The following is a 14,404-nucleotide window of genomic DNA, read 5'->3' as shown; positions in this document are numbered from 1 at the left end:
CGAGAAACGACAGTCGACACGTCATGAGTACACTTGTTTTGATCATTACGTTAAACAAGTACGCCTATACGAAAACATTATTATGGGCGAATCCCGCTATAACAGTTCCTGTTTATTAATAACCCTATATTATTATATAGGGTTATATACGTCCATCCATTAAAAAATCAACTTTAGTAGATATATTCATTGTAGGAAATAAATCTCTCTCAGATTGTCCCATTCCTGGTGGAAGTCTTTCCATTAGCTCAGTGCGAGGGGCTCGAGGTCGCCTTACAATGCATAATATTCTTTTGTAATGTCCTTAAAAACGTCTTGGTCAATTATCTTATATTCAGGGTCATTTTGATATTGCATTAGTAAATGAAACAACTCACTTCTCTTCGTGAAAATAACACTACAATAAGTAGTTCGAATTGTAGATGTAAAATAAAAAAATATAAATTACGAACAAATTAAAAAGGAATAAAAAATAATTTTACTTTTACAAGCCACTATTATCCCCTAAAAGAATTTGTTGCAACGGTAACATCACACTTTCAGTCAGAAATACACTCACGCCTACGACATATTCGCACTAAACTACTAAAGACGAGTATGTAGTTTAGTTTTTATTGACACTATGTCAAAATGACCTTGTATATCACGTCATATAATATTTCCAACACGATCCTAAAATCCAAAATATACGATTTTTAATTTTAATAATGTTTTTACCCCAGTTATTAAAATGACATTAATAATTATAAGTGGTTACTCATAAGTAAGTATTTAAATTACCACTTCCTTGGGAGTTCGCAATTCTGTTAAATCTTGTGTTCAGCGGATGTCTTACACAATGCCCGGAGATTTTTGGCCACTAGTATGGGGCATAAAGTCAATTGAGACAATAGATGGGCGCGATCCTCTATGAGCTAAATACGTTATTAAATGTTGAACGACCTACAGGAGGAAACTGAGCTGTTACAAATCACGTTTAGTTTTAAAATTATATATATTCGTTTTCTTAAGTTTGTGTCAATGAAACCAGTACCTTCTGTACCTACCCACAAAATTTTGAAATAGAATTTAAAGTATAGTGAACATAAAAGCATGGAACTAATGCGATGACGAACGATGTTCCGTTTGTACTTGTAACTTGTAGGTTTTACACCTAGCCCATGACTAGAGGTTACGGGCTCTTACTGAATACATCCTGCATTCTTGCTTCCTAGCACTCTTAGTAGCTAATATTACTCATCAGTGCTATTATGATAAAATATTTTAAATGTGTGTATGACATGTTTTTGAAAGAGAAAAAGAAAAAATAAAACAAATTTGTCATTCGCTGAATGTTTAACTCGGGCTTTTTTGTGATCTTCTTTTAATATAAAATGGTATAGGAAGAGCTTACTTAGTGAATTTAACAACTTTTTTCGTAAACACAGTAAAGAACTTGTATAATTTTGTATGTTATGTACATAATAGCTGTTAAGTATGATTAATTCGTTAAGGAGTGTCTACAATATTAATTTACCTCATTACAAAACACATAACAATGAATCCCGTAATTCACTTATACCGTAAGTGGACCTCGGATCACTGGCTATTCACCTCGTTCATTGAGAGTCAATTAGTCGAGATTTGCGTCGCAGAGTTAACACATGTCGCTTCACAATTATTCTAATATAGACTCTATCTCTTTTGTAGAGAGCTTTATGCTCTTTGCGATAGGGCGCACAAAGTAACAGAACTGTTTGAGTCACCGCAAAAACGGGACTCTAATTTTCAATTGTGGACACAGCGCTGCGTCCAGATCTTTTTTACGAGAATATATCGTTTTACTCGTTCAAATCCTCCCAAGCGCCAGGTCTTTTGTATTTAGCAAATAAATTAATTTACTAGGAACTTTATTATTTTCTTAATTTGAGAATACTTGAACTTGAGTTATAAAATAAACATTAAAAAGTTATTGAGAGAACTTCGATGACGATGATAGTCGGCTGTCAAAACAACTGTGGTTTATTATAATTACAATAACGTGTCCAGTGCAGCGTCGGTGTAATAGTTTTTGCCGCCGTGCTGCCCGCTTTGGCCTTGTGTGAGACAATGGATCGCTCTCATATATTCGTATATGATAGTGGCGGTGGTGCGATCCAGTTCAAGCGGTTTGACCGCCGTGTTCGAGTACACCGTACCTATTTCAAGTATTTTTAATTAATTGCCTGTTACGTACAAAATATTGGTTGTGCTTAATGTAATGTACATGCGTGAAAATATTGTTTTTTTACACATAATAAACTAATTAAATTTAAACATATATAAATTTCGTACTTAATGCTTTTGGTTTCATGATGAGAAGTGAGGAGAATAGCGAACGTATACTTGTTGCTTATAGGCCCGTGAGTGCCTGCTTGTGTTAGCTTAGCGACATTACTTTTACATATTTTGTAACTGTAGATTACGTTATATATCGTTACTTATATTATGATACATCGAATATGAATTTTACGCACATTATATGAGAGATTAAAAAAAATGTTGTTCCGATTGAAGAAAATCTCCATACTTGTAATTCTAACAATTAAATATTACCCATACAATGATCGTTATCTAATTCGATTAACGAAAAAGAAAATGTGTGCAATATTTTTTTGTTTTTCTATTTATTAAGTGAATTAAAATAAAATAAGTACATATTCGCGTTATTGTTACATTAACGACGACAATATTATCTATGTATGTAGGTACTTGTTAAATATGTAATATGCAGCAATAACTGACATCTTAGGCGAGCAAGGTCTCCCTCTTCTGTAACAGAGTATGAGTAATATTGTGTGGTCATTTGTTTTAGCTACATGCTTTGTGTATACATATGATTTGTTACTGAACAGAATAAACTATGTAATTACATGGGAAGGTTAATTGTATGTATCAACTAAAAATAACGATTAATATTATAAAATATAATTGGGATTACGATTAGAAATTACTCGGAAAAGTATTTCTAAAATTGATTTGCGATTACAATCACATTTCGTAATTTGTAATGAGACAATTATAATTTTGTAATCCTAATTGGTAATCGATTACTTTATTTATTAGGATAACTTTGTTTTCCATATAGGTATGTAAATTGAGATAAAACAAGAAATTGAGCAGAATTTATGACACATATTATTGCCAGTTTTATATTAGTAGTCAGATTTTCGAAATTCACGTCACGGACACGGGACACTTGGCTAGACGGGACGATGGCAGGTCGATCAAAGTAACCACCGAGTGGTACCAGAGAAACGGCCAAAGGAGTATAGGCAGAATACTAGCTCGATGGCCAGATGACCTCGCGCAGTATGCCGGCGAACATGCAAGTGCCTAAGAGAAGAGTGGCGCGACAAAGAGAATTCCTGTACTCAGCAGTGGATGGATACGGACTATTGGATAGATACAGATAGTCAGATTTTTAAAACATATTTTTAATTTAAATTAGACTTGTAAACTCGGAAAATCTAATTTTAGGCAGTATAGTAAAATACTATAAATATTATTTTATGACAACTAACATGATATAACGCACTCACAAAAGTAATCATGTCATTGCGATTGCTAATTAATGTAATCTTGACTAACAATTTCAATTGATGTGAATGTAATCGGACTTTTTTTTGCTTTGAATGATGAGACGAGCATGTCGTTCGCCTGTTTGTGAGCGATACGGCCGTCCATACAGAGTAGAACCACCATCAAATACCTTTAATTACAAAATATTGTTTGGTATTCCACTGCCCTCTCCATCTAGAGTCATGAGATGTTAAGTCTTTTATGTCTTTTAAGTCTTTTATGTACTAGCTACAATGTACATCAAATCAGAACACACGGGTGATTACACAATGCTGCTTGGCGGCAGAAATAGACATTGCGGTGATACCTACCCAAGCGGACTCTTGCATATACTACTCCACTCTTGCGGACCTACCACCAGTCAATATATTACATGTTATCCTAAGTACAAAAGCAATCAATTACGCCTTACAATTCTCTGGGCCCATTGGTATTTACCCAGAGATTCTGTATTAATATTATTTAGTATCATTGGAAAGACTCGACGTTAAAGCAAACAAAATACTCCATTTTGTGACTATTAGCCAATTTTTACAGCAGAATTTATAATATTTCGGCGATGTCACGTGAAGTTAGTGGGAGGTGAGAAACTATATTCTGTATTGAGAAATAATTTAGTAAGCGCTCACAAGGTGGCGACCGCGACCCGCGTATTGCGGTACAATGTCCGCAGTCCGTACTTTGTGTCAAACGGCTCTTGACAACTCGTGTTCCGTGCCGACGCTGGGCGCTTTTTAAACGGTTTTATTAAACGGTTTTATTTAGCTCACCCCGTTTGTTTGTTTGGGTCAAATTTGGTAATTGAAATTTAACCCTCTTCCCGTTAACCGATTGATCTGAAATTTGGTATACGCCTTTGATTCTGGTGACAATACAATTATCCATATTCAATATTATTGTGAATCCAAGATGGCCGCCGCTACAAGATGGCGGACAACTTAGTTTTTTCAATCCCATCAATATGGGTATCAAATGAAAGGGCTTGTCAAGTAGAATTCAGTGCACTATACAAAATCAAAATCAAAGATGGCCACTGCTACAAAATGGCGGATAATGTAGTTTTCAATCCCATCAATATGGGTATCAAAATAAAGGGCTTGGTAAGTATAATACAGTATACTATACAAAATTACAATATGAATCTCCCACCCAAGTCAAGATCTGGTATCCTGTCGAGAACTGTATGGCATTAGGGTGGATAAAAATGGTATGTCGTTAGCGTTTTCCCCTCAAGATTCAGGCACATCTTGTTGTACATAGCCTTACCCCTCTATTGGACCTCTGGTCGGGTCGACCGTAAAAATGTCCAGTCCTCGTGGGAACAAAATGGTAACAACAAATTCTACAAAAAATAAAAACACAAAAAAGCAGAAAAAAATACAAAAAACACAAAAAAGAAACAGAAACACTAATACCAGCTGATATCAATAAGACTGGGGGCTTACCAGCAGAATCTATACTATTATATAAAGCTGAAGAGTTTGTTTGTGTGTTTGTTTGAACGCGCTAATCTCAGGAACTACCGGGTCAAACTGAAAAATTATTTTTGTGTTGGATAGCCCTTTGTTCGTGGAGTGCTATAGGCTATATATTGTCAAGCTATGGCCAATAGGAGCGGAGCAGTAATGAAACATTTTGCAAAGACAGAAAATTTATTAGGTTTGAGAGCTTCCGTTGCGTGCGGCTGCGTAAACGGTTAAAGTTATGCAACAATGACATATGACGGGATTGTTCCTCTTAAAAGTTATACAAAAATATATTATAAAACAAAGTTGCATCTGTCTGCCTGAACGTGTTAAACTCAAAAACTACCCAACGTATTAAGATGAAATTTGGTATGGAGACAGTTTGAGACCCTGGGAAGAACATAGGCTCCCGGGAAAATATATAGCGTGATTTTTATAACGGAAACCTTTAGCCTGAAAAATAACTTTATAACGCGGGCGGAGCCGCGGGTAAAAGCTAGTTAGAAATATTTGTGGGAGCAAAAGTGATGTTGCGGTCCAATATTGACGTTTCAAAGGGATTAGTTAATGGTACTATAGGATATATCAACGAAATCGTTTGGCCCCTATTTCGTCGAACTCAGATGTACGCAACAGACGTACCTTCGGTTCGAATCGACTTTGCAAGAGACGGCGTACATCTTATACACCCGAAAGCCATACAGTTTCCAGCCAAATTTAATTACGGGACGGCTGAAAGACGAATAATTGTCATGGGCTTCCACGGTGCATAAAATGCAGGGCAGCACTGTGGATCACGCCGTCGTATACTTAGGCGCTAAACTATTTGAGGAAGGCCAAGCCTACGTTGCTCTTAGTAGAGTGAGATCTTTGGAGGGATTACGTATTGAAGAGTTTAACTGCAATAAACTAACAGGCAAGAAACCTTGCAATAATGAGGCACTCAATGAATTGAATAGAATGAGAAATAAAAACTAAAAACTTAAAAATAAAAAAGTAAAAAAAAATTTTTAAGTTAAACGGTTTTATATTGCAGATAAATGTACTAAAAGCTAAAAAATAATTTCATGGATACAGTCATCGGTACCAATATGTATACATTGTTATATTTTCAAAATAAAGTAACTCGTAACCTACCCACTTTCTGGAAATATCTATGGTCACATAAATTCCTAAAAATGCAATATACATTTATGTAAACACCTATGACAAAAGATGTCATTTTTAAATATACAAATTTTAAACATATGCATCGATTAAACTAAAATAAAATCGTGGGGCACGTCCACTTTAAATGATTTTTGGATGACCTTGGGATTAACTGTATCATATTCATTGAATAATGAAATGATAACTTTAAGATAATCTTTGATAGTTTTGGATATTGGACGTGCCCCACGATTTTATTTTAGTTTAATCGATGCATATGTTTAAAATTTGTATATTTAAAAATGACATCTTTTGTCATAGGTGTTTACATAAATGTATATTGCATTTTTAGGAATTTATGTGACCATAGATATTTCCAGAAAGTGGGTAGGTTACGAGTTACTTTATTTTGAAAATATAACAATGTATACATATTGGTACCGATGACTGTATCCATGAAATTATTTTTTAGCTTTTAGTACATTTATCTGCAATATAAAACCGTTTAACTTAAAAATTTTTTTTTACTTTTTTATTAAACGGTTTTATTTAGCTCACCCCGTTTGTTTGTTTGGGTCAAATTTGGTAATTGAAATTTAACCCTCTTCCCGTTAACCGATTGATCTGAAATTTGGTATACGCCTTTGATTCTGGTGACAATACAATTATCCATATTCAATATTATTGTGAATCCAAGATGGCCGCCGCTACAAGATGGCGGACAACTTAGTTTTTCAATCCCATCAATATGGGTATCAAATGAAAGGGCTTGTCAAGTAGAATTCAGTGCACTATACAAAATCAAAATCAAAGATGGCCACTGCTACAAAATGGCGGATAATGTAGTTTTCAATCCCATCAATATGGGTATCAAAATAAAGGGCTTGGTAAGTATAATACAGTATACTATACAAAATTACAATATGAATCTCCCACCCAAGTCAAGATCTGGTATCCTGTCGAGAACTGTATGGCATTAGGGTGGATAAAAATGGTATGTCGTTAGCGTTTTCCCCTCAAGATTCAGGCACATCTTGTTGTACATAGCCTTACCCCTCTATTGGACCTCTGGTCGGGTCGACCGTAAAAATGTCCAGTCCTCGTGGGAACAAAATGGTAACAACAAATTCTACAAAAATAAAAACACAAAAAAAGCAGAAAAAAAATACAAAAAACACAAAAAAGAAACAGAAACACTAATACCAGCTGATATCAATAAGACTGGGGGCTTACCAGCAGAATCTATACTATTATATAAAGCTGAAGAGTTTGTTTGTGTGTTTGTTTGAACGCGCTAATCTCAGGAACTACCGGGTCAAACTGAAAATTATTTTTGTGTTGGATAGCCCTTTGTTCGTGGAGTGCTATAGGCTATATATTGTCAAGCTATGGCCAATAGGAGCGGAGCAGTAATGAAACATTTTGCAAAGACAGAAAATTTATTAGGTTTGAGAGCTTCCGTTGCGTGCGGCTGCGTAAACGGTTAAAGTTATGCAACAATGACATATGACGGGATTGTTCCTCTTAAAAAGTTATACAAAAATATATTATAAAACAAAGTTGCATCTGTCTGCCTGAACGTGTTAAACTCAAAAACTACCCAACGTATTAAGATGAAATTTGGTATGGAGACAGTTTGAGACCCTGGGAAGAACATAGGCTCCCGGGAAAATATATAGCGTGATTTTTATAACGGAAACCTTTAGCCTGAAAAACTTTATAACGCGGGCGGAGCCGCGGGTAAAAGCTAGTTAGAAATATTTGTGGGAGCAAAAGTGATGTTGCGGTCCAATATTGACGTTTCAAAGGGATTAGTTAATGGTACTATAGGATATATCAACGAAATCGTTTGGCCCCTATTTCGTCGAACTCAGATGTACGCAACAGACGTACCTTCGGTTCGAATCGACTTTGCAAGAGACGGCGTACATCTTATACACCCGAAAGCCATACAGTTTCCAGCCAAATTTAATTACGGGACGGCTGAAAGACGAATAATTGTCATGGGCTTCCACGGTGCATAAAATGCAGGGCAGCACTGTGGATCACGCCGTCGTATACTTAGGCGCTAAACTATTTGAGGAAGGCCAAGCCTACGTTGCTCTTAGTAGAGTGAGATCTTTGGAGGGATTACGTATTGAAGAGTTTAACTGCAATAAACTAACAGGCAAGAAACCTTGCAATAATGAGGCACTCAATGAATTGAATAGAATGAGAAATAAAAACTAAAAACTTAAAAATAAAAAGTAAAAATTTTTAAGTTAAACGGTTTTATATTGCAGATAAATGTACTAAAAGCTAAAAATAATTTCATGGATACAGTCATCGGTACCAATATGTATACATTGTTATATTTTCAAAATAAAGTAACTCGTAACCTACCCACTTTTCTGGAAATATCTATGGTCACATAAATTCCTAAAAATGCAATATACATTTATGTAAACACCTATGACAAAGATGTCATTTTTAAATATACAAATTTTAAACATATGCATCGATTAAACTAAAATAAAATCGTGGGGCACGTCCACTTTAAATGATTTTTGGATGACCTTGGGATTAACTGTATCATATTCATTGAATAATGAAATGATAACTTTAAGATAATCTTTGATAGTTTTGGATATTGGACGTGCCCCACGATTTTATTTTAGTTTAATCGATGCATATGTTTAAAATTTGTATATTTAAAAATGACATCTTTTGTCATAGGTGTTTACATAAATGTATATTGCATTTTAGGAATTTATGTGACCATAGATATTTCCAGAAAGTGGGTAGGTTACGAGTTACTTTATTTTGAAAATATAACAATGTATACATATTGGTACCGATGACTGTATCCATGAAATTATTTTTTAGCTTTTAGTACATTTATCTGCAATATAAAACCGTTTAACTTAAAAATTTTTTTTTACTTTTTTATATGTCAATAGTTCACAGCTAGTCACCCGTTCCACTGCGGGCACTATTTCACAGCGCTTTGAACGTATCGCGCTTTTCTAAATATCATTTACCACGTGTAAGGAGTAAAGATCAATCAATATACTTATGAAAAAGATAGGAAAAGATTATTATTATATACTGAAAGAATGAAACTGATCTGTGTCATACGCAGTTAAAACAATATTTTGCTATACATGTTATGGGTTACGCATATTAGAATAGTTTAATAAAATAATTTAAGTTCTACGTCCTCACTAGTTCAGTTTTATTTCATATAAATCATTTAAACAGTTCAGAGGCAGAACGAGTCCAGAGTCCGTTCATTTTTAATATTAGGCACATGTGTTCCGAGAATATGAACGTTTTAGTTGGAATGAAAGTTACATACTCCAGCTATCTAAATTTGTCGCCCGGTTCGCCAGTGCTTCCAAATAGCAAATACATATTCCAAATAGCAAGTAAACTGAGGTTTTAATGCGAGTGGATTCATACCTTAAAGGCAGTCGTTAAAGCTAACGTTTATAAAACACCAATATAATATTAATAATAATAATATCAGCCCTGTATTATATACTTGCTCACTGCTGAGCACGGGCCTCCTCTACTACTGAGAGGGATTACGCCTTAGTCCACCACGTTGGCCTAGTGCGGATTGGTGAACTTCACACACCTTCGAAATTCCTATAGCGAACTTCTCAGATGTGCAGGTTTCCTCACGATGTTTTCCTTCACCGTTATTTAGTTTTAAAACACCAATATTTAGTTCAAATATTTTTTAAGTGTGTGTCTTCATTCTTTTTGGTTTTATCTTTAAGGTTACTTTAAATTTGCTTTTTCACAAACCATCTCCTGAATGGTAGAATCTACATTATTAAATTTAACCAGCCGGTGAAATCTAAATGATTAACAATGGATGACGTTTGGAACTAACTAGGTGGCTAGCTGGTGGTATGTACGGATGTCCATTGGCTGATTCTTGAATTTAAATTCGCATAGTGTTCAAACAAAATGGAATAGCAGGAAGATAGACGTCTTAATAAATGAAACAAAAACGGTGCAGTGTGGTGTGCTCCATCACATTAATGGCTATGAAAAAATCCGCAATAGGTACTAAACTGTTAAAGTATTACTTATTTTTTATTAAATATGAACGCCGACTGCTTCGGTGGCGTAGTTGTACTGCATGCGCGGTACGAGAGCGTTCTGAGGTCCTGGGTTCGAATCCTAGGTCGGGTAAAGTTATATTTAGGTTTTTCTGCTCAGTATAGCCCTGGAGTCTGAAATTTGAGCCCTATATGGCGAGAAGCTCGCGCCCTATCGCATCAGGGAACGGAACACACTTGCCGATAAGTGGGTGCGCTGATTGCGCCTCTGCATACCTCTTCTGGGATAAATGCGTGATGATGTGTGTGTGCGAATGCCGATTTAATAAAATATTTTTTATAATCGACAATTTGCCGGCGGATACCCTATATAATATCATATTTTTTACGAGAGCTACAATCATTTTAGTTGGCTATTCAATAGGACATGATGAAATTGCTATAACTAATATTTTGTAATATTAACCCTGTTTATCTGATATAATATGTAGTGTATTTGAAGAAAGAAATGACGTACAGCGGCGAGCGTAGTACTGATAAGGGACGTTTTTATAATCTTATCTACAGAGTTAAAAATCGTTTATTTGTTGTCTGTGCGGACAAAATCTGAGTCATGGCCGTGGGTATCACTATAGATACAATAGTATTTACGCTTGACAATGTTTCCATTTTCCACATTGTTGTTCCTCAGCTACATTACTTTTTCCGTTAATTTTCACTTATTATAGGTACAAACCTAAAGTTTTCAGGGCCAAAACGAGCTCTTAAATACTATATTGTATGGTGCCTGCATTATATGCGTAATGCGTATATATAAACTCGTTTGTGTATTAACCATGACAACACATGACCCGTTCGCTCGCGCTGAGCGGAGATACAAGCTCATATACGCACAAAGAAACACACGTAATAAATTTACACTTTCCGATTATGCCCAAATTATCTTAAGGGCTAACTACAATACTTACATATTATTACTGACGATATTTTTAAATTTGGAATCTCTTCCGAAAGCTGTTTCTTACCCGAGATGTAAGAGTCCAAGATCTGTAATGACTAATAAGAGAAAGTGAGTGACGTAATGTAGCAACATGCATCCGGTGTATACGTTTAATACGTTTGATTGCTCTGTCCGACAAGAGCGGTGGATTGTGACCAAAACACGTCAAGCTTTACCTCCTATATTTTATTTCTATCTGATTTTTTATTGACGAGAAATGATTTTTGTATCCTATTTCAACTCTACAACAGGAGCTCGTCTAAATGAACAATAACAAGTATCCCTATTTAGAGAGAGACAGCAAGCGGCGTATGTTTTTATTTCCATTGTAAAAACAATGGTTGCGGAACACGTTCTGCGTTATTTTATGAGTCACAAGTCACATACAAAATAAGGCTCTTATCACACTAGTGAAATGCGAGCGAATTCACAGCGGAGTGGAAGCGCAGCGAACTTGCCGCCTATTCGCAGCGCAATGAAATCGCTCGCTAGCCGACAGTGTACCAGGTCACTAATCGTTCGATTTCATTTCTTAGCTTTTTAATAAAAACAATAAAATAATACTAAATATTATTTTTCATCTAAAAGTAAACACCTTGAAATTAATAGTAGTAATACAAATTGAGTATATATAGGACCACAAAAGTTTATACGCAATTTATTTATTTTTATTTGTGGCAGCTACTTTTGTGACTAACTGTATATAGTTGTGAGATTCAAATCATGTTCTTCATATAACAATATTGTCAAATGTACCGAATATTGGTAATATAAATATCGTAGTGTATCTGTTTGTGTGCGTTTTTGCTTTAAATATTCTCGGACAAAAGGTGGATTTCGTACGAGATGCCAAAAATACTTTAGCGGATGCGTAGTATCTACGTATTTTATATACTTCTAAGAAATATTTTGTAAGTAACTGAGGTTTCACAGTACATAGATAAAGGCAATTGAAGTATAAGTATCCTTTTTAATATTTAAAAGACAATTTTGAAAAAACCTGGAGGAAAAAATTACCTTACATTAATTCCCAGTAATCGTCTGGTCGTGTAAGTACATACTTACTACGTAGTCGGTTATAAATATTTCTAAATTACCTTTTGGGATGGTATGTTACATTGATATACAAATGTACTGTTTGCGCCAGTCCCGCAATAGGACTATAATTTTATCTTTGTATTGCATATAAAGTTGTTCTTCAAAGTCAAACAAATCGAGCGGGTTTGTTTATTCGTTTCTTAATGTAATTTTACGCAACGAAAACATTCTTTAACTTTATTACTATTTATATAAAAAGTGTTTAAGATGGGAGACGGGCATGTAGCTGAATATCGTAGAGGCCTCGCCCGGCGCAGGAAGCGATCTCTCATTACAGTTTTTTGTTTTGTTTTGTTCGATGCTCCCGGTTAGGCGCGGCGCGGCGCTACGTTGTGACTGTTCAGTATTGCATTCATCCAATTTGACGCTTCTACATTGCATCCCACTTTAGTGACCCAGGTCATTAATCGTTTAAAGAAAATGTTCTGTTTAACTTCACCCTGACATCTTTTTTAATGAATGGGGATAATAAGAAAAGGATAGTGTGCAAGTAGAACAAAGTGTGAAAATGATAGGTGCCAGTTGATATGTGTACTTCGTGATTCTAGATGGTTGGATTGATAATATGAGTGTTTGAATATCTATGTTGTATTTGACACATTATGCTCGCCTGTACAACTGAGCGACATGCTGTTTATAGTGTATCGCGCGTTGATCTCGCAGCCGCGCCCGCACGCCGCGCCGCGCGGGCTTCTCTCCGTACGCGCTCGACCGTTCTCGGCCGACTCATATGATTATTTTTCTTTTCATTAAATCCGACCAATTCGTTGTAACTTGTAATAACACGTATGTTTAGGAGATTTATGAACAATACGCGTTGTGCAGTCTTACTTATATCTTTATTAAACGTACATACGATTTGCGAATTGGTTCGACGAGTGCGTACTGGAAAGCAGCAGCTTCCATTGTTGCTTTGTTGACAAAACACAATATTATAAAGCAAGTATTACTCATACCGATATCATAACAACGAAAGAAAAACTGCCAGTCTGTTGTGTTGTTACTTTTAAAATACTAAACAGATTTTGGTAGAGTTTGTACGGTAAAAGCTTGGACACTGAAAAAGGACTTGCCTAACTTATTTTTTTTTAAACAAACACTAAAGAAGACCCGATTAAAATAAAGATACTATTTAACGATTTTTGGTACGTGGCTATTATTATATTTAGTCTTACACCACTGGGGCAAAGCCAATGACAGTTAGTCATAGAAACAATCTTTCAAAACAAACAGATTTTGTGAAATGTAACAAATTATTTTTATGGTAATGCTATAGATCATAGTTAGAAATGATGTTTTCGTTGATTTTTTAACCTGGGAGTGGTGTTATCGGTCGTTTATTTTTTATGCGACGGGCAAATCGACTCGGCTCGGCGGTGGGACAAATGTCCGATGCGGTGTAGAAGTCCCAGAAAGTGGCTGTCTCGCGACCCTTGCCTCTGTTTTTGCCCCTCAGTGGCGCAACAGGTGTCCGCGGAACTTTTTACGATGTGTTCTTACTCTCTACAATTCCCACGCACCGTTTGGGACCTACATTTAGAGTTGTTGTTTATTTTTAGTGTACACTTAGCTAGTTCATTTATGAAATTGATAGATAGAACTTTAATAAAATATTAAACTGTAATAATATTAAAATTTTGTCTTATACTTTGAGTTTATTTGTGAGCATCTATTTATATATGACTGATGAGTCAGTTGTTAGTATACGTACTAAAAGTGCTATGGTATTAAATGTTCAACAGTCTTTTATGTACTAATCTAATTCTTGGAAATGAATGAGTACAAATAAGTCTCGAACACACACATTTGCCTGTTTTCCTCTAGTTTCTATAGTTATAGGATTAATAATTATTGTTTTTTGTTTAACCTATACGACCTAATAACCTGTATCAGGCTCTCAAAACTAAATTTTGAGGAAGTTTTTCGTACCATTTTCCGCTTAATAATAATTTGAAGAATTTGGAGTAACAGGTAAAGTAGGATCCATTTTACGGACAATTAATGAAAAGGCTCGAACTTCAGCTCTCCATAGTGTCTTG

The sequence above is a fragment of the Manduca sexta genome, chromosome 27 (genome assembly GCF_014839805.1).
Source record: "Manduca sexta isolate Smith_Timp_Sample1 chromosome 27, JHU_Msex_v1.0, whole genome shotgun sequence".
NCBI classification, from domain to species: domain Eukaryota; kingdom Metazoa; phylum Arthropoda; class Insecta; order Lepidoptera; family Sphingidae; genus Manduca; species Manduca sexta.
The sequence above is the reverse complement of the archived record's forward strand: the minus strand, read 5'-3'. Positions refer to the sequence as shown.